Raw genomic sequence first — 19,311 nt, 5'->3', positions numbered from 1 at the left:
GCAACTCAAGGGCTTTGCCTGATCCTAAGTTGAGGTGACAGACCTACCTAAACTTAACCTTTTCTATACCTTACCCTAACCCTAACCCTAACCTTAACCATCTCAAAACCCATACCTAAACTTAACCCTAACCTTAAACCTTCTTAAAAACCATATCTTACCCTAACCCTAAACCCTAACCTTAACCATTCTTAAGCCATACCTAACCTTAACCCTACAGACAGACAGTCCTTTAACCCAACCAACGGGTTAATCTACAAGTGGGCTACCATGGGGCCTACAACTTTGGCCGGCCGCGCCCGTACCCTCCGACCCGCGTATATGATGTGGAGTGCAACCCATCCCTTCCCCCTCCGGTTTCCACGTGTCAGAGATGGAAGTGGATCAACCGACTCAAAACTAGAAACCAAACACTTGGCGAGTCACCGCTGCGTTGCCGGATGTAGGGTATGGACGCAGCAAGCCAAGGAAATGTTATTCCTTACACCTACTGGGATCCTCCCAAATCTGACCCTATACAAGGTTTTTTCCACCCTTGTACCTTCTGGATTGGTTTGATGGTGAACAGGTTTAAAATAAATCTTAGATTACATACCAACTAAAATAACCCTACTCTACTCCTGACCCCTGGATATACACCACCTACACTACCCCCCTTTTTTCAACGAAAGAAGACCCTTCCCCAATATCCCACCTTTTTCCACCGAAGAGGATTCTTCTCAAAGATACAAACCCCCCTCTTTTCAACGAAAGAAGACCCTTTCCCCAATACCCCAACTTTTTTCAAGAAGAGGATTCCTCCCAAAGACCCCCCTTTTTTCAACAAAAGAAGACCCCTTCCCCAAATACCCCAACTTTTTTTTCACAGAAGAGGATTCCTCCCAAAGATCCCCCCTTTTTTTCATCAACAAAAAGAAGACCCCTCTCCAAATACCCACCTTTCCAAGATCTTACCTTCCCACCAAAGAGGATTCCACCCCCCCAGCTAAAGACAAAGACCTTTTTCTACAAAGAACTGGATTCACCACACTGACGCAGATGTAAGAGACTTCTTTACCCATCCTGATGACCGTATCTCCAACTTAGGAGCAAAATAATACAAATTACTATATAGGCCCACCACACTCACACCCCTGCACCATACACCCACATACAAAAAACCCCAGAACAATACCAACATCCTACACCAGACCCTCCCCCAGGTAAGTATTCCCCCCTCCCCCCAGGTAAGTCTCTCCCCTTCTGGAGTGGTCCCATCACCTTCGGAGGACAAACATCACTGGATACAGCCAAAAAAGTTTTTCTGGACCCATACCTCCCATTCCCCAAGTGGACGTTAACTAAACAACACGGCCAAATCTACTATATGCCCAGGATCCCAAATGGACGAAAACGCGATGGAAGCTATACTCCGTCAAAAAAGCACCAACTAAAGACGAACAGTTTAGGAACACTTCCAAGCCGGCCAAACTGAAACTACCCCTCAGAAACACTACCTACCACTACCCTTCAACAAAGAAACAAGGTTACAAGTTCCCCACACACCTGGATATGACCAAAGTTCACGACCTTCACTTCAACTCTACATCGCTCCTTTCTGCACTCTAACGCAAACTCCAAAAACGGAAAAAGATGTCCACCACCTTTGAAAGCCTACAGATAGACCTATGGGTCACCTAGAAACTCAACTATAGTCTCATTCGAATCCCACAGATGTCCACCCTACCCCCAACGACTCCTGAAACTACAGAACCTTATCCTGGGTTCCTTCCAGGCCCAAACCCCAACAAGAGCAGACCGCTCCCGACGCTAACACACAAGTCAATGGAGACACAGAGGTCAAACACTACTTTTTCAGAGGAGGATCTAATATACTTCTACTCATCACAGAAACTCCACGTTTGGCTTATTCTGACCCCTTAGACGTCTTGTCTTACCTAAAATTAACCCCACACCTCTGGGACCCCCACATCCTATACAGCACCCCAAAAGCAAAGTTCCATCCTTTCCATATAATTCTCCATAGGATTCAATGATAGAGGCTCCCCTACACCTAACAGACGAACAGACGCCTACCCGAAAAAAACGAAAAAATCTCATTGGCCAAGAGACAAGCATGCCTCTCACATGCACACCGCATGCACACCTGGTCCACCAATAGAAACGATCTTTGGCTAAACCACACCCCTATTATTTCCCATAAAAAGAGGAGCATCCCTCAGTCTCAGCACCATTAGGGTCGAAGAGACCCCGAAGAGCCTTCAACTGGACAAAGACTCAAGCTGGAACTCTACAAGGACAACCTCTTCCTCAACGGATCTACTGGGCCCTAGCTGTATGCTTACCCCTGAAAAAGACACCTCATCGGGATCAAGATATCAAGCTTGGACTTCACACACCCCTGGACTGTAGCTATATGCTGCTCCCTAAAAGACACTTCACCAGGATCCAGACATCAAGTTGGGGCCTCATACCCCTAAAGAAGACACCTCATCGGGATCAAGACATCAAGCTGGGACTTCACACACCCCCTGGGGCTCTAGCTACATGCTACTCCCTCAAAGACACTTCACCAGGATCCAGACATCAAGTTGGGGCCTCATACCCCCTGGGCCCTAACTATATGCTACCCCCCAAACACCTCACCTGGATCAAGACATCAGCTGGGGCCTCATACCCCTAAAGAAGACACCTCATCGGGATCAAGACATCAAGCTGGGACTTCACACACCCCTTGGGCTCTAGCTACATGCTACTCCCTCAAAGACACTTCACCTGGATCCAGACATCAAGTTGGGGCCTCATACCCCCTGGGCCCTAACTATATGCTACCCCCCAAACACCTCACCTGGATCAAGACATCAGCTGGGGCCCTGTACTCTCTACAGGCATCTCATCGGAACGACTGGGCTCTAGCTATATGCTACTCCCTAAATAAAGACACCTCACCAGGATCTAGATACCAGCGGGCACTCTGCACCTCTCATCCCCTACCCCCTCTCCGCCCTACCCCTTCTCCTCCCGGAGGAAAAGAAGCCTACAGCTTTCCGCTACATCGTTAATTCGGTCTGTACCCTAAACCCCACTACTTCCTCCCCCATATAGGTACTCCTACGACGGACCTTCATAGACCTTCTAGACCTTCGAGCCTCAACCACACATACACCCACATCCTTATTTTTCCGGTCCAAAATACGGCCTTTTTACCGTACTACGACCAAGTGCACCTATTTTTGCACATTTTTTCTCCCTGCCACCTGATGAAGCTGAGCAAAGCAGAAACGCGTCGTGGCTGGGCTGCCCCTAGATCCGTTGTGATGCTGTAAGGAAGGCAGGTTCCACACGGACTTCGGGGGTATCTCCTTTTGGCTACTCAATTTCCTTTGTACTTTTCTCTCTCCTTACTTTCAGTTTTACACAGGGACACACACACGGAAGATCTACAGGACAGCGATGACCCTGGGCACTCTGATGGCTACTCAGACCCCCTACTTCATCACAATACAAGCCCAAACAATTTCGACGGGGCATAGTTATCTACATAGACCCTCTACATTTTTTGAAAGAGACGCACAGAGGGTCCGGCCGAATAAGAGTTTCGACCGGCAACCTAGTCTCATCATAGGATCGTCGCACAGCTTACCCCCACCATACCAGAGGACCCAGAGACCCGGTCATATCCTCATAAGATTGACATAGGGAAGGGCTCTTTTGGGCAACACAAACCCTCCTAACCTTCCCCACATCATACCCTGACCAGGGTGATTGAGGGAACGGAGCAGAGGCAGAGTGTTAAGGTGGCCTCTGCATTTTCATCTCCATCCCATACCCAGACCTGGGTGGCATGGAATGTTAATCAGCAGGAACAGGTTAAAACTCTGTTACTACTTACCTCCATACTCTCTTCCCAGTCAACCCCATCTAAACATGGGATTGCTGGGTAGAACCACAGGCTGAATCCCCCAGTTGACCACTAGACCCACACCGTGGGACTCCTGGACCCTCTAGATACCAAAAACAACTGAAAGAAGATACGCACAGAAGGACCAACAGATAAAAAGCGTTGACCGGCAGCCCAGTCTCATCATTGGAACGCCGACTTCACCTCACACAGAGACCCCTGTTCAGGCCTCAACTAATGGTACTACAGGCTCCCACCTACTCCAACCACACAGGACAACCCGATCTCACCAACCCAAGATCAACTAAGAACCAAAGACAAAGAAACCCCTCAAAGAAAACAGCTTACCCCCACCATACCAGGGGACCCAGAGACCCGGTCATACCCTCATAAGGTTGACATAGGGAAGGGCTCCTTTGGGCAACACAAACCCTCCTAACCTTCCCCACATCATACCCTGACCAGGGTGATTGAGGGAACGGAGCAGAGGCAGAGTGTTAAGGTGGCCTCTGCATTTTCATCTCCATCCCATACCCAGACCTGGGTGGCATGGAATGATAATCAGCAGGAACAGGTTATAACTCTGTTACCACCTACCCCCATACTCTCTTCCCAGTCAACACCATCTAAACATGGGATTGCTGGACAGAACCACAGGATGAATCCCCCAGTTGACAACTAGACCAACAGCTAATCCCACACCGTGGGACTCCAGGACCCTCTAGACACCAAACCTCCCATAAACAATTGAAAGAAGAAACGCACAGAAGGGCCAGCAGATAAAAAGCGTTGACCAGCAGCCCAGTCTCATCATTGGAACGCCGACTTCACCTCACACAGAGACCCCTGTTCAGGCCTCAACTAATGGCACTACAGGCTCCCACCTACTCCAACCACACAGGACAACCCGATCTCACCAACCCAAGATCAACTAAGAACCAAAGACAAAGAAACCCCTCAAAGAAAACAGCTTACCCCCACCATACCAGGGGACCCAGAGACCCGGTCATACCCTCATAAGGTTGACATAGGGAAGGGCTCCTTTTGGGCAACACAAACCCTCCTAACCTTCCCCACATCATACCCTGACCAGGGTGATTGAGGGAACGGAGCAGAGGCAGAGTGTTAAGGTGGCCTCTGCATTTTCATCTCCATCCCATACCCAGACCTGGGTGGTATGGAATGATAATCAGCAGGAACAGGTTATAACTCTGTTACCACCTACCCCCATACTCTCTTCCCAGTCAACACCATCTAAACATGGGATTGCTGGACAGAACCACAGGATGAATCCCCCAGTTGACAACTAGACCCACAGCTAATCCCACACCGTGGGACTCCAGGACCCTCTAGACACCAAACCTCCCATAAACAATTAAAAGAAGAAACGCACAGAAGGGCCAGCAGATAAAAAGCGTTGACCAGCAGCCCAGTCTCATCATTGGAACGCCGACTTCACCTCACACAGAGACCCCTGTTCAGGCTTCTACGAAGGGCATAATAGGCCCTCTCCTACTCCGACCACACAGGACAACCCGATCTCACCAACCCAAGATCAACTAAGAACCAAAGACAAAGAAACCCTTCAAAGAAAACAGCTCACCCCCACCATACCAGGGGACCCAGAGACCTTGTCATACCCTCACAAGGCTGACATAGGTACGGACTCCTTTTGGATGTCGCAAACCCTCCCAACCTTTCCTGACCAGGGTGCCTGACGGTACGAAGCAGAGACAGAGTGTTGAGGTGACCTCTGTACTCTCCTTCCTGTCCCATACCCTCCCAAGCCATCTACTCATAGAACCGAGCTCCGCTAAAAGTCCACCTACAGATACCCCAAGGACCGGACTTATCCACGACATTCAGCCCAACAACACACCCAGCTAATAAGCGATACCCTCACCAACCCAGCATCATTGGATCTACGCCTCAAGAATAGGACCGAAAACACAGGAATAAAGATACTGAATGGAACATCAGGCCCCCACCACTACGGCTGGACCACCACTGAGGCTTTCAGTACAGCGGAGGAACGTCCGGACAGACACTGCACCTGCACCTTACACACCCCACATCCCATACAAAAGATAGGGGGTCATTAAGACCACAAAAACAGACATTCAATAGCACCATAGAGTTACCATGCCCATGGACTCTCAATAAATACTTTCTTAAAAAAAAAAAAAAAAAAAAAAAAAAAAAAAAAAAAAAAATAAAATAAAATAAAATAAAAAAATAAAAAAATAAAAAAAAGGGATATAACTATATATCTATATATAAATATATCACTTTTATTTTCCAAGTTTCTTGAACTCAGGGTTACCATGACCATGGACCTTTTGATGAAAAGAAACTACAAAATATAATCTAAATATCTAAATGTTATATACCTAGAACCTTCACCATCCCACCATCCTTCCAAATCTACCTCACCGAAGATACCCACCAGCACCCCCAACGGACGAGAACCTTTTTTCTCCAACTACTCTGGGGGCACGGTTTTGTCGACTCCCCCGCAGCGAGTAGACCCTAAGCAATCAGGCCCAACCATACACCAAGCAAGAAGACGGGAGGAAATGGTAGACCGGACTCCTTCGGGACCCCTCTGGGGCCTGTTGGCAGACCAATCGGCTCAACCCTCCCAGCCCCCTTACACACGGGAGACTCACGTAACGCGCTGGACCACTATCTACCCCAGATTAGATCTGGATTGGCAGTAGGTTCAGTAGCGCGTGTTTCCTCCTAGCGGGTTGGGATACCCAAAAGAGGGGCTTTTGGGTTATGCGCTGCGGCTGGAGGATCGCGTCTGCCGAATAACCCCTGGGGTGCCCAGATGATGTCTGGCGAGGTATCGGACCCCGCAGGGGAATAACCCACTGGGGGACCCCTTACCCCGCCGCACTTAGCCTGGACAACCGAACCATTTTTTACCTGGACTACGAACCAATTCACTGTCTAGGGATGATATACCTCTGGAAACTTTACGATCCTGGAAGGGAGTAATTCCACTGGTCACTATTACCCAAAACCTCTGAATTACCTACGACTGAGATGGTTGGAATGGAAACACCCAATTAACTTCTACTACTGCCGGACGTTTCATACGTAAGCCAGAGAAGGTTTGCCGGTTTCAAACCCTCCATACACCGACCGAAACACAGGACGTGACTCCAGGGGCGGATGCATGACAACCGTATAGAGGGCTCGCCTTCTGGTCTTTGTCTACTCAAACCACTGGCTGTTATAGACTGACCACTTGACAGGGACACATGGCAACCGACTGAGGTCCGGACCTGCACAAGGTACGCAACTCGATGGTTTTGCCTGATCCTACGCCGAGTATACCCATACAGACCAGCTGGATTCGACTAGACATGGGTTGATTTGGAATTAGGATCCTGGAAGGGAATAACTCCCAATCATACACATGATTGAAAACATCCAGGACCAAAGACTGACGAACACTGAGGTTGATACATAGACAACATGGAGCTAAAGAAGAAGGATCTGAAAGAGAGTAAAAACTCCTAAGTTGCACTATGCTTTCCACCTCCGTTGACACAGCGGACCTGGACATCATGACCATACCACTCGACATGGACACATGGCAACCAACCGAGGACCGTACCTGCATAAGGGACGCAACTCAAGGGCTTTGCCTGATCCTAAGTTGAGGTGACAGACCTACCTAAACTTAACCTTTTCTATACCTTACCCTAACCCTAACCCTAACCTTAACCATCTCAAAACCCATACCTAAACTTAACCCTAACCTTAAACCTTCTTAAAAAACCATATCTTACCCTAACCCTAAACCCTAACCTTAACCATTCTTAAGCCATACCTAACCTTAACCCTACAGACAGACAGTCCTTTAACCCAACCAACGGGTTAATCTACAAGTGGGCTACCATGGGGCCTACAACTTTGGCCGGCCGCGCCCGTACCCTCCGACCCGCGCGTATATGATGTGGAGTGCAACCCATCCCTTCCCCCCTCCGGTTTCCACGTGTCAGAGATGGAAGTGGATCAACCGACTCAAAACTAGAAACCAAACACTTGGCGAGTCACCGCTGCGTTGCCGGATGTAGGGTATGGACGCAAGCCAAGGAAATGTTATTCCTTACACCTACTGGGATCCTCCCAAATCTGACCCTATACAAGGTTTTTTCCACCCTTGTACCTTCTGGATTGGTTTGATGGTGAACAGGTTTAAAATAAATCTTAGATTACATACCAACTAAAATAACCCTACTCTACTCCTGACCCCTGGATATACACCACCTACACTACCCCCCTTTTTTTCAACGAAAGAAGACCCCTTCCCCAATATCCCACCTTTTTCCACCGAAGAGGATTCTTCTCAAAGATACAAACCCCCCTCTTTTTCAACGAAAGAAGACCCCTTTCCCCAATACCCCAACTTTTTTCACAGAAGAGGATTCCTCCCAAAGAACCCCCCCCCTTTTTTTTCAACAAAAGAAGACCCCTTCCCCAAATACCCACCTTTTTCCACCGAAGAGGATTCCTCCCAAAGATCCCCCCCCCCTTTTTTTCATCAACAAAAGAAGACCCCTCTCCAAGATCTTACCTTCCCACCAAAGAGGATTCCACCCCCCCAGCTAAAGACAAAGACCTTTTTCTACAAAGAACTGGATTCACCACACTGACGCAGATGTAAGAGACTTCTTTACCCATCCTGATGACCGTATCTCCAACTTAGGAGCAAAATAATACAAATTACTATATAGGCCCACCACACTCACACCCCTGCACCATACACCCACATACAAAAAACCCCAGAACAATACCAACATCCTACACCAGACCCTCCCCCAGGTAAGTATTCCCCCCTCCCCCCAGGTAAGTCTCTCCCCTTCTGGAGTGGTCCCATCACCTTCGGAGGACAAACATCACTGGATACAGCCAAAAAAGTTTTTCTGGACCCATACCTCCCATTCCCCAAGTGGACGTTAACTAAACAACACGGCCAAATCTACTATATGCCCAGGATCCCAAATGGACGAAAACGCGATGGAAGCTATACTCCGTCAAAAAAGCACCAACTAAAGACGAACAGTTTAGGAACACTTCCAAGCCGGCCAAACTGAAACTACCCCTCAGAAACACTACCTACCACTACCCTTCAACAAAGAAACAAGGTTACAAGTTCCCCACACACCTGGATATGACCAAAGTTCACGACCTTCACTTCAACTCTACATCGCTCCTTTCTGCACTCTAACGCAAACTCCAAAAACGGAAAAAGATGTCCACCACCTTTGAAAGCCTACAGATAGACCTATGGGTCACCTAGAAACTCAACTATAGTCTCATTCGAATCCCACAGATGTCCACCCTACCCCCAACGACTCCTGAAACTACAGAACCTTATCCTGGGTTCCTTCCAGGCCCAAACCCCCAACAAGAGCAGACCGCTCCCGACGCTAACACACAAGTCAATGGAGACACAGAGGTCAAACACTACTTTTTCAGAGGAGGATCTAATATACTTCTACTCATCACAGAAACTCCACGTTTGGCTTATTCTGACCCCTTAGACGTCTTGTCTTACCTAAAATTAACCCCACACCTCTGGGACCCCCACATCCTATACAGCACCCCAAAAGCAAAGTTCCATCCTTTCCATATAATTCTCCATAGGATTCAATGATAGAGGCTCCCCTACACCTAACAGACGAACAGACGCCTACCCGAAAAAAACGAAAAAATCTCATTGGCCAAGAGACAAGCATGCCTCTCACATGCACACCGCATGCACACCTGGTCCACCAATAGAAACGATCTTTGGCTAAACCACACCCCTATTATTTCCCATAAAAAGAGGAGCATCCCTCAGTCTCAGCACCATTAGGGTCGAAGAGACCCCGAAGAGCCTTCAACTGGACAAAGACTCAAGCTGGAACTCTACAAGGACAACCTCTTCCTCAACGGATCTACTGGGCCCTAGCTGTATGCTTACCCCTGAAAAAGACACCTCATCGGGATCAAGATATCAAGCTTGGACTTCACACACCCCTTGGACTGTAGCTATATGCTGCTCCCTAAAAGACACTTCACCAGGATCCAGACATCAAGTTGGGGCCTCATACCCCTAAAGAAGACACCTCATCGGGATCAAGACATCAAGCTGGGACTTCACACACCCCCTGGGGCTCTAGCTACATGCTACTCCCTCAAAGACACTTCACCAGGATCCAGACATCAAGTTGGGGCCTCATACCCCCTGGGCCCTAACTATATGCTACCCCCCAAACACCTCACCTGGATCAAGACATCAGCTGGGGCCTCATACCCCTAAAGAAGACACCTCATCGGGATCAAGACATCAAGCTGGGACTTCACACACCCCTTGGGCTCTAGCTACATGCTACTCCCTCAAAGACACTTCACCTGGATCCAGACATCAAGTTGGGGCCTCATACCCCCTGGGCCCTAACTATATGCTACCCCCCAAACACCTCACCTGGATCAAGACATCAGCTGGGGCCCTGTACTCTCTACAGGCATCTCATCGGAACGACTGGGCTCTAGCTATATGCTACTCCCTAAATAAAGACACCTCACCAGGATCTAGATACCAGCGGGCACTCTGCACCTCTCATCCCCTACCCCCTCTCCGCCCTACCCCTTCTCCTCCCGGAGGAAAAGAAGCCTACAGCTTTCCGCTACATCGTTAATTCGGTCTGTACCCTAAACCCCACTACTTCCTCCCCCATATAGGTACTCCTACGACGGACCTTCATAGACCTTCTAGACCTTCGAGCCTCAACCACACATACACCCACATCCTTATTTTTCCGGTCCAAAATACGGCCTTTTTACCGTACTACGACCAAGTGCACCTATTTTTGCACATTTTTTTCTCCCTGCCACCTGATGAAGCTGAGCAAAGCAGAAACGCGTCGTGGCTGGGCTGCCCCTAGATCCGTTGTGATGCTGTAAGGAAGGCAGGTTCCACACGGACTTCGGGGGTATCTCCTTTTGGCTACTCAATTTCCTTTGTACTTTTCTCTCTCCTTACTTTCAGTTTTACACAGGGACACACACACGGAAGATCTACAGGACAGCGATGACCCTGGGCACTCTGATGGCTACTCAGACCCCTACTTCATCACAATACAAGCCCAAACAATTTCGACGGGGCATAGTTATCTACATAGACCCTCTACATTTTTTGAAAGAGACGCACAGAGGGTCCGGCCGAATAAGAGTTTCGACCGGCAACCTAGTCTCATCATAGGATCGTCGCACAGCTTACCCCCACCATACCAGAGGACCCAGAGACCCGGTCATATCCTCATAAGGTTGACATAGGGAAGGGCTCCTTTTGGGCAACACAAACCCTCCTAACCTTCCCCCACATCATACCCTGACCAGGGTGATTGAGGGAACGGAGCAGAGGCAGAGTGTTAAGGTGGCCTCTGCATTTTCATCTCCATCCCATACCCAGACCTGGGTGGTATGGAATGTTAATCAGCAGGAACAGGTTCAAACTCTGTTACTACTTACCTCCATACTCTCTTCCCAGTCAACCCCATCTAAACATGGGATTGCTGGGTAGAACCACAGGCTGAATCCCCCAGTTGACCACTAGACCCACAGCCAATCCCACACCGTGGGACTCCTGGACCCTCTAGATACCAAAAACAACTGAAAGAAGATTCGCACAGAAGGACCAGCAGATAAAAAAGCGAGGACCGGCAGCCCAGTCTCATCATTGGAACGCCGACTTCACCTCACACAGAGACCCCTGTTCAGGCTTCAACTAATGGCACTACAGGCTCCTACCTACCCCAACCACACAGAACAACCCGATCTCACCAACCCAAGATCAACTAAGAACCAAAGACAAAGAAACCCCTCAAAGAAAACAGCTTACCCCCACCATACCAGGGGACCCAGAGACCCGGTCATACCCTCATAAGGTTGACATAGGGAAGGGCTCCTTTTGGGCAACACAAACCCTCCTAACCTTCCCCACATCATACCCTGACCAGGGTGATTGAGGGAACGGAGCAGAGGCAGAGTGTTAAGGTGGCCTCTGCATTTTCATCTCCATCCCATACCCAGACCTGGGTGGTATGGAATGATAATCAGCAGGAACAGGTTATAACTCTGTTACCACCTACCCCCATACTCTCTTCCCAGTCAACACCATCTAAACATGGGATTGCTGGACAGAACCACAGGATGAATCCCCCAGTTGACCACTAGACCCACAGCTAATCCCACACCGTGGGACTCCAGGACCCTCTAGACACCAAACCTCCCATAAACAATTAAAAGAAGAAACGCACAGAAGGGCCAGCAGATAAAAATCGTTGACCAGCAGCCCAGTCTCATCATTGGAACGCCGACTTCACCTCACACAGAGACCCCTGTTCAGGCTTCTACGAAGGGCATAATAGGCCCTCTCCTACTCCGACCACACAGGACAACCCGATCTCACCAACCCAAGATCAACTAAGAACCAAAGACAAAGAAACCCTTCAAAGAAAACAGCTCACCCCCACCATACCAGGGGACCCAGAGACCTTGTCATACCCTCACAAGGCTGACATAGGTACGGACTCCTTTTGGATGTCGCAAACCCTCCCAACCTTTCCTGACCAGGGTGCCTGACGGTACGAAGCAGAGACAGAGTGTTGAGGTGACCTTTGTACTCTCCTTCCTGTCCCATACCCTCCCAAGCCATCTACTCATAGAACCGATCTCCGCTAAAAAGTTCACCTACAGATACCCCAAGGACCGGACTTATCCACGACATTCAGCCCAACAACACACCCAGCTAATAAGCGATACCCTCACCAACCCAGCATCATTGGATCTACGCCTCAAGAATAGGACCGAAAACACAGGAATAAAGATACTGAATGGAACATCAGGCCCCCACCACTACGGCTGGACCACCACTGAGGCTTTCAGTACAGCGGAGGAACGTCCGGACAGACACTGCACCTGCACCTTACACACCCCACATCCCATACAAAAGATAGGGGGTCATTAAGACCACAAAAACAGACATTCAATAGCACCATAGAGTTACCATGCCCATGGACTCTCAATAAATACTTTCTTAAAAAAAAAAAAAAAAAAAAAAAAAAAAAAGGGATATAACTATATATCTATATATAAATATATCACTTTTATTTTCCAAGTTTCTTGAACTCAGGGTTACCATGACCATGGACCTTTTGATGAAAAGAAACTACAAAATATAATCTAAATATCTAAATGTTATATACCTAGAACCTTCACCATCCCACCATCCTTCCAAATCTACCTCACCGAAGATACCCACCAGCACCCCCAACGGACGAGAACCTTTTTCTCCAACTACTCTGGGGGCACGGTTTTGTCGACTCCCCGCAGCGAGTAGACCCTAAGCAATCAGGCCCAACCATACACCAAGCAAGAAGACGGGAGGAAATGGTAGACCGGACTCCTTCGGGACCCCTCTGGGGCCTGTTGGCAGACCAATCGGCTCAACCCTCCCAGCCCCCTTACACACGGGAGACTCACGTAACGCGCTGGACCACTATCTACCCCAGATTAGATCTGGATTGGCAGTAGGTTCAGTAGCGCGTGTTTCCTCCTAGCGGGTTGGGATACCCAAAAGAGGGGCTTTTGGGTTATGCGCTGCGGCTGGAGGATCGCGTCTGCCGAATAACCCTGGGGTGCCCAGATGATGTCTGGCGAGGTATCGGACCCCGCAGGGGAATAACCCACTGGGGGACCCCTTACCCCGCCGTACTTAGCCTGGACAACCGAACCATTTTTTACCTGGACTACGAACCAATTCACTGTCTAGGGATGATATACCTCTGGAAACTTTACGATCCTGGAAGGGAGTAATTCCACTGGTCACTATTACCCAAAACCTCTGAATTACCTACGACTGAGATGGTTGGAATGGAAACACCCAATTAACTTCTACTACTGCCGGACGTTTCATACGTAAGCCAGAGAAGGTTTGCCGGTTTCAAACCCTCCATACACCGACCGAAACACAGGACGTGACTCCAGGGGCGGATGCATGACAACCGTATAGAGGGCTCGCCTTCTGGTCTTTGTCTACTCAAACCACTGGCTGTTATAGACTGACCACTTGACAGGGACACATGGCAACCGACTGAGGTCCGGACCTGCACAAGGTACGCAACTCGATGGTTTTGCCTGATCCTACGCCGAGTATACCCATACAGACCAGCTGGATTCGACTAGACATGGGTTGATTTGGAATTAGGATCCTGGAAGGGAATAACTCCCAATCATACACATGATTGAAAACATCCAGGACCAAAGACTGACGAACACTGAGGTTGATACATAGACAACATGGAGCTAAAAAGAAGGATCTGAAAGAGAGTAAAAACTCCTAAGTTGCACTATGCTTTCCACCTCCGTTGACACAGCGGACCTGGACATCATGACCATACCACTCGACATGGACACATGGCAACCAACCGAGGACCGTACCTGCATAAGGGACGCAACTCAAGGGCTTTGCCTGATCCTAAGTTGAGGTGACAGACCTACCTAAACTTAACCTTTTCTATACCTTACCCTAACCCTAACCCTAACCTTAACCATCTCAAAACCCATACCTAAACTTAACCCTAACCTTAAACCTTCTTAAAAACCATATCTTACCCTAACCCTAAACCCTAACCTTAACCATTCTTAAGCCATACCTAACCTTAACCCTACAGACAGACAGTCCTTTAACCCAACCAACGGGTTAATCTACAAGTGGGCTACCATGGGGCCTACAACTTTGGCCGGCCGCGCCCGTACCCTCCGACCCGCGCGTATATGATGTGGAGTGCAACCCATCCCTTCCCCCCTCCGGTTTCCACGTGTCAGAGATGGAAGTGGATCAACCGACTCAAAACTAGAAACCAAACACTTGGCGAGTCACCGCTGCGTTGCCGGATGTAGGGTATGGACGCAGCAAGCCAAGGAAATGTTATTCCTTACACCTACTGGGATCCTCCCAAATCTGACCCTATACAAGGTTTTTTCCACCCTTGTACCTTCTGGATTGGTTTGATGGTGAACAGGTTTAAAATAAATCTTAGATTACATACCAACTAAAATAACCCTACTCTACTCCTGACCCCTGGATATACACCACCTACACTACCCCCCTTTTTTTCAACGAAAGAAGACCCCTTCCCCAATATCCCACCTTTTTCCCCCGAAGAGGATTCTTCTCAAAAATACAAACCCCCCCCCCCCCCCTCTTTTTCAACGAAAGAAGACCCCTTTCCCCAACTTTTTTCACAGAAGAGGATTCCTCCCAAAGAACCCCCCTTTTTTCCCAAATACCCAAGAAGGATTCCTCCCAAAGATCCCCCCTTTTTTTTTTCATCAACAAAAGAAGACCCCTCTCTCTTACCTTCCCACCAAAGAGGATTCCACCCCCAGCTAAAGACAAAGACCTTTTTCTACAAAGAACTGGATTCACCACACTGACGCAGATGTAAGAGACTTCTTTACCCATCCTGATGACCGTATCTCCAACTTAGGAGCAAAATAATACAAATTACTATATAGGCCCACCACACTCACACCCCTGCACCATACACCCACATACAAAAAACCCCAGAACAATACCAACATCCTACACCAGACCCTCCCCAGGTAAGTATTCCCCCTCCCCCAGGTAAGTCTCTCCCCTTCTGGAGTGGTCCCATCACCTTCGGAGGACAAACATCACTGGACACAGCCAAAAAGTTTTCTGGACCCATACCTCCCATTCCCCAAGTGGACGTTAACTAAACAACACGGCCAAATCTACTATATGCCCAGGATCCCAAATGGACGAAAACGCGATGGAAGCTATACTCCGTCAAAAAAGCACCAACTAAAGACGAACAGTTTAGGAACACTTCCAAGCCGGCCAAACTGAAACTACCCCTCAGAAACACTACCTACCACTACCCTTCAACAAAGAAACAAGGTTACAAGTTCCCCACACACCTGGATATGACCAAAGTTCACGACCTTCACTTCAACTCTACATCGCTCCTTTCTGCACTCTAACGCAAACTCCAAAAACGGAAAAAGATGTCCACCACCTTTGAAAGCCTACAGATAGACCTATGGGTCACCTAGAAACTCAACTATAGTCTCATTCGAATCCCACAGATGTCCACCCTACCCCCAACGACTCCTGAAACTACAGAACCTTATCCTGGGTTCCTTCCAGGCCCAAACCCCCAACAAGAGCAGACCGCTCCCGACGCTAACACACAAGTCAATGGAGACACAGAGGTCAAACACTACTTTTTCAGAGGAGGATCTAATATACTTCTACTCATCACAGAAACTCCACGTTTGGCTTATTCTGACCCCTTAGACGTCTTGTCTTACCTAAAATTAACCCCACACCTCTGGGACCCCCACATCCTATACAGCACCCCAAAAGCAAAGTTCCATCCTTTCCATATAATTCTCCATAGGATTCAATGATAGAGGCTCCCCTACACCTAACAGACGAACAGACGCCTACCCGAAAAAAAAAAACGAAAAATCTCATTGGCCAAGAGACAAGCATGCCTCTCACATGCACACCGCATGCACACCTGGTCCACCAATAGAAACGATCTTTGGCTAAACCACACCCCTATTATTTCCCATAAAAAGAGGAGCATCCTCAGTCTCAGCACCATTAGGGTCGAAGAGACCCCGAAGAGCCTTCAACTGGACAAAGACTCAAGCTGGAACTCTACAAGGACAACCTCTTCCTCAACGGATCTACTGGGCCCTAGCTGTATGCTTACCCCTGAAAAAGACACCTCATCGGGATCAAGATATCAAGCTTGGACTTCACACACCCCTTGGACTGTAGCTATATGCTGCTCCCTAAAAGACACTTCACCAGGATCCAGACATCAAGTTGGGGCCTCATACCCCTAAAGAAGACACCTCATCGGGATCAAGACATCAAGCTGGGACTTCACACACCCCCTGGGGCTCTAGCTACATGCTACTCCCTCAAAGACACTTCACCAGGATCCAGACATCAAGTTGGGGCCTCATACCCCCTGGGCCCTAACTATATGCTACCCCCCAAACACCTCACCTGGATCAAGACATCAGCTGGGGCCTCATACCCCTAAAGAAGACACCTCATCGGGATCAAGACATCAAGCTGGGACTTCACACACCCCTTGGGCTCTAGCTACATGCTACTCCCTCAAAGACACTTCACCTGGATCCAGACATCAAGTTGGGGCCTCATACCCCCTGGGCCCTAACTATATGCTACCCCCCAAACACCTCACCTGGATCAAGACATCAGCTGGGGCCCTGTACTCTCTACAGGCATCTCATCGGAACGACTGGGCTCTAGCTATATGCTACTCCCTAAATAAAGACACCTCACCAGGATCTAGATACCAGCGGGCACTCTGCACCTCTCATCCCCTACCCCCTCTCCGCCCTACCCCTTCTCCTCCCGGAGGAAAAGAAGCCTACAGCTTTCCGCTACATCGTTAATTCGGTCTGTACCCTAAATCCCACTACTTCCTCCCCCATAGGTACTCCTACGACGGACCTTCATAGACCTTCTAGACCTTCGAGCCTCAACCACACATACACCCACATCCTTATTTTTCCGGTCCAAAATACGGCCTTTTTACCGTACTACGACCAAGTGCACCTATTTTTGCACATTTTTTTCTCCCTGCCACCTGATGAAGCTGAGCAAAGCAGAAACGCGTCGTGGCTGGGCTGCCCCTAGATCCGTTGTGATGCTGTAAGGAAGGCAGGTTCCACACGGACTTCGGGGGTATCTCCTTTTGGCTACTCAATTTCCTTTGTACTTTTCTCTCTCCTTACTTTCAGTTTTACACAGGGACACACACACGGAAGATCTACAGGACAGCGATGACCCTGGGCACTCTGATGGCTACTCAGACCCCCTACTTCATCACAATACAAGCCCAAACAATTTCGACGGGGCATAGTTATCTACATAGACCCTCTACATTTTTTGAAAGAGACGCACAGAGGGTCCGGCCGAATAAGAGTTTCGACCGGCAACCTAGTCTCATCATAGGATCGTCGCACAGCTTACCCCCACCATACCAGAGGACCCAGAGACCCGGTCATATCCTCATAAGGTTGACATAGGGAAGGGCTCCTTTTGGGCAACACAAACCCTCCTAACCTTCCCCACATCATACCCTGACCAGGGTGATTGAGGGAACGGAGCAGAGGCAGAGTGTTAAGGTGGCCTCTGCATTTTCATCTCCATCCCATACCCAGACCTGGGTGGCATGGAATGTTAATCAGCAGGAACAGGTTCAAACTCTGTTACTACTTACCTCCATACTCTCTTCCCAGTCAACCCCATCTAAACATGGGATTGCTGGGTAGAACCACAGGCTGAATCCCCCAGTTGACCACTAGACCCACAGCCAATCCCACACCGTGGGACTCCTGGACCCTCTAGATACCAAAAAACAACTGAAAGAAGATTCGCACAGAAGGACCAGCAGATAAAAAGCGAGGACCGGCAGCCCAGTCTCATCATTGGAAACGCCGACTTCACCTCACACAGAGACCCCTGTTCAGGCTTCAACTAATGGCACTACAGGCTCCTACCTACCCCAACCACACAGGACAACCCGATCTCACCAACCCAAGATCAACTAAGAACCAAAGACAAAGAAACCCCTCAAAGAAAACAGCTTACCCCCACCATACCAGGGGACCCAGAGACCCGGTCATACCCTCATAAGGTTGACATAGGGAAGGGCTCCTTTTGGGCAACACAAACCCTCCTAACCTTCCCCCACATCATACCCTGACCAGGGTGATTGAGGGAACGGAGCAGAGGCAGAGTGTTAAGGTGGCCTCTGCATTTTCATCTCCATCCCATACCCAGACCTGGGTGGTATGGAATGATAATCAGCAGGAACAGGTTATAACTCTGTTACCACCTACCCCCATACTCTCTTCCCAGTCAACACCATCTAAACATGGGATTGCTGGACAGAACCACAGGATGAATCCCCCAGTTGACCACTAGACCCACAGCCAATCCCTCACCGTGGGACTCCTGGACCCTCTAGATACCAAAAACAACTGAAAGAAGACTCGCACAGAAGGACCAGCAGACAAAACGTTGACCAGCAGCCCAGTCTCATCATTGGAACGCCGACTTCACCTCACACAGAGACCCTGTTCAGGCTTCTACAAAGGGCATATTAGGCATCTTCCTACTCCGACCACACAGGACAACCCGATCTCACCAACCCAAGATCAACTAAGAACCAAAGACAAAGAAACCCTCAAAGAAAACAGCTTACCCCCACCATACCAGGGGACCCAGAGACCTTGTCATACCCTCATAAGGTTGACATAGGGAAGGG

General features: G+C 49.0%; 1 long non-coding RNA gene across 1 annotated transcript; it reads right to left on the bottom strand.

The window, feature by feature from the left end:
- Nucleotides 1–4,350: 4,350 nt before the first annotated feature.
- On the bottom strand, nucleotides 4,351–19,049 carry LOC127923097 (uncharacterized). The gene is made up of 3 exons (XR_008113309.1): nucleotides 18,205–19,049; nucleotides 11,277–11,377; nucleotides 4,351–4,969 (listed from the first exon to the last, which is right to left on the bottom strand). It is a non-coding gene; the product is annotated as an uncharacterized LOC127923097 (long non-coding RNA).
- Between the last annotated feature and the right edge of the window lie 262 nt (nucleotides 19,050–19,311).

Source organism: Oncorhynchus keta, unplaced genomic scaffold (assembly GCF_023373465.1).
Source record: "Oncorhynchus keta strain PuntledgeMale-10-30-2019 unplaced genomic scaffold, Oket_V2 Un_contig_28320_pilon_pilon, whole genome shotgun sequence".
NCBI classification, from domain to species: domain Eukaryota; kingdom Metazoa; phylum Chordata; class Actinopteri; order Salmoniformes; family Salmonidae; genus Oncorhynchus; species Oncorhynchus keta.
The sequence above is the reverse complement of the archived record's forward strand: the minus strand, read 5'-3'. Positions and strand labels throughout refer to the sequence as shown.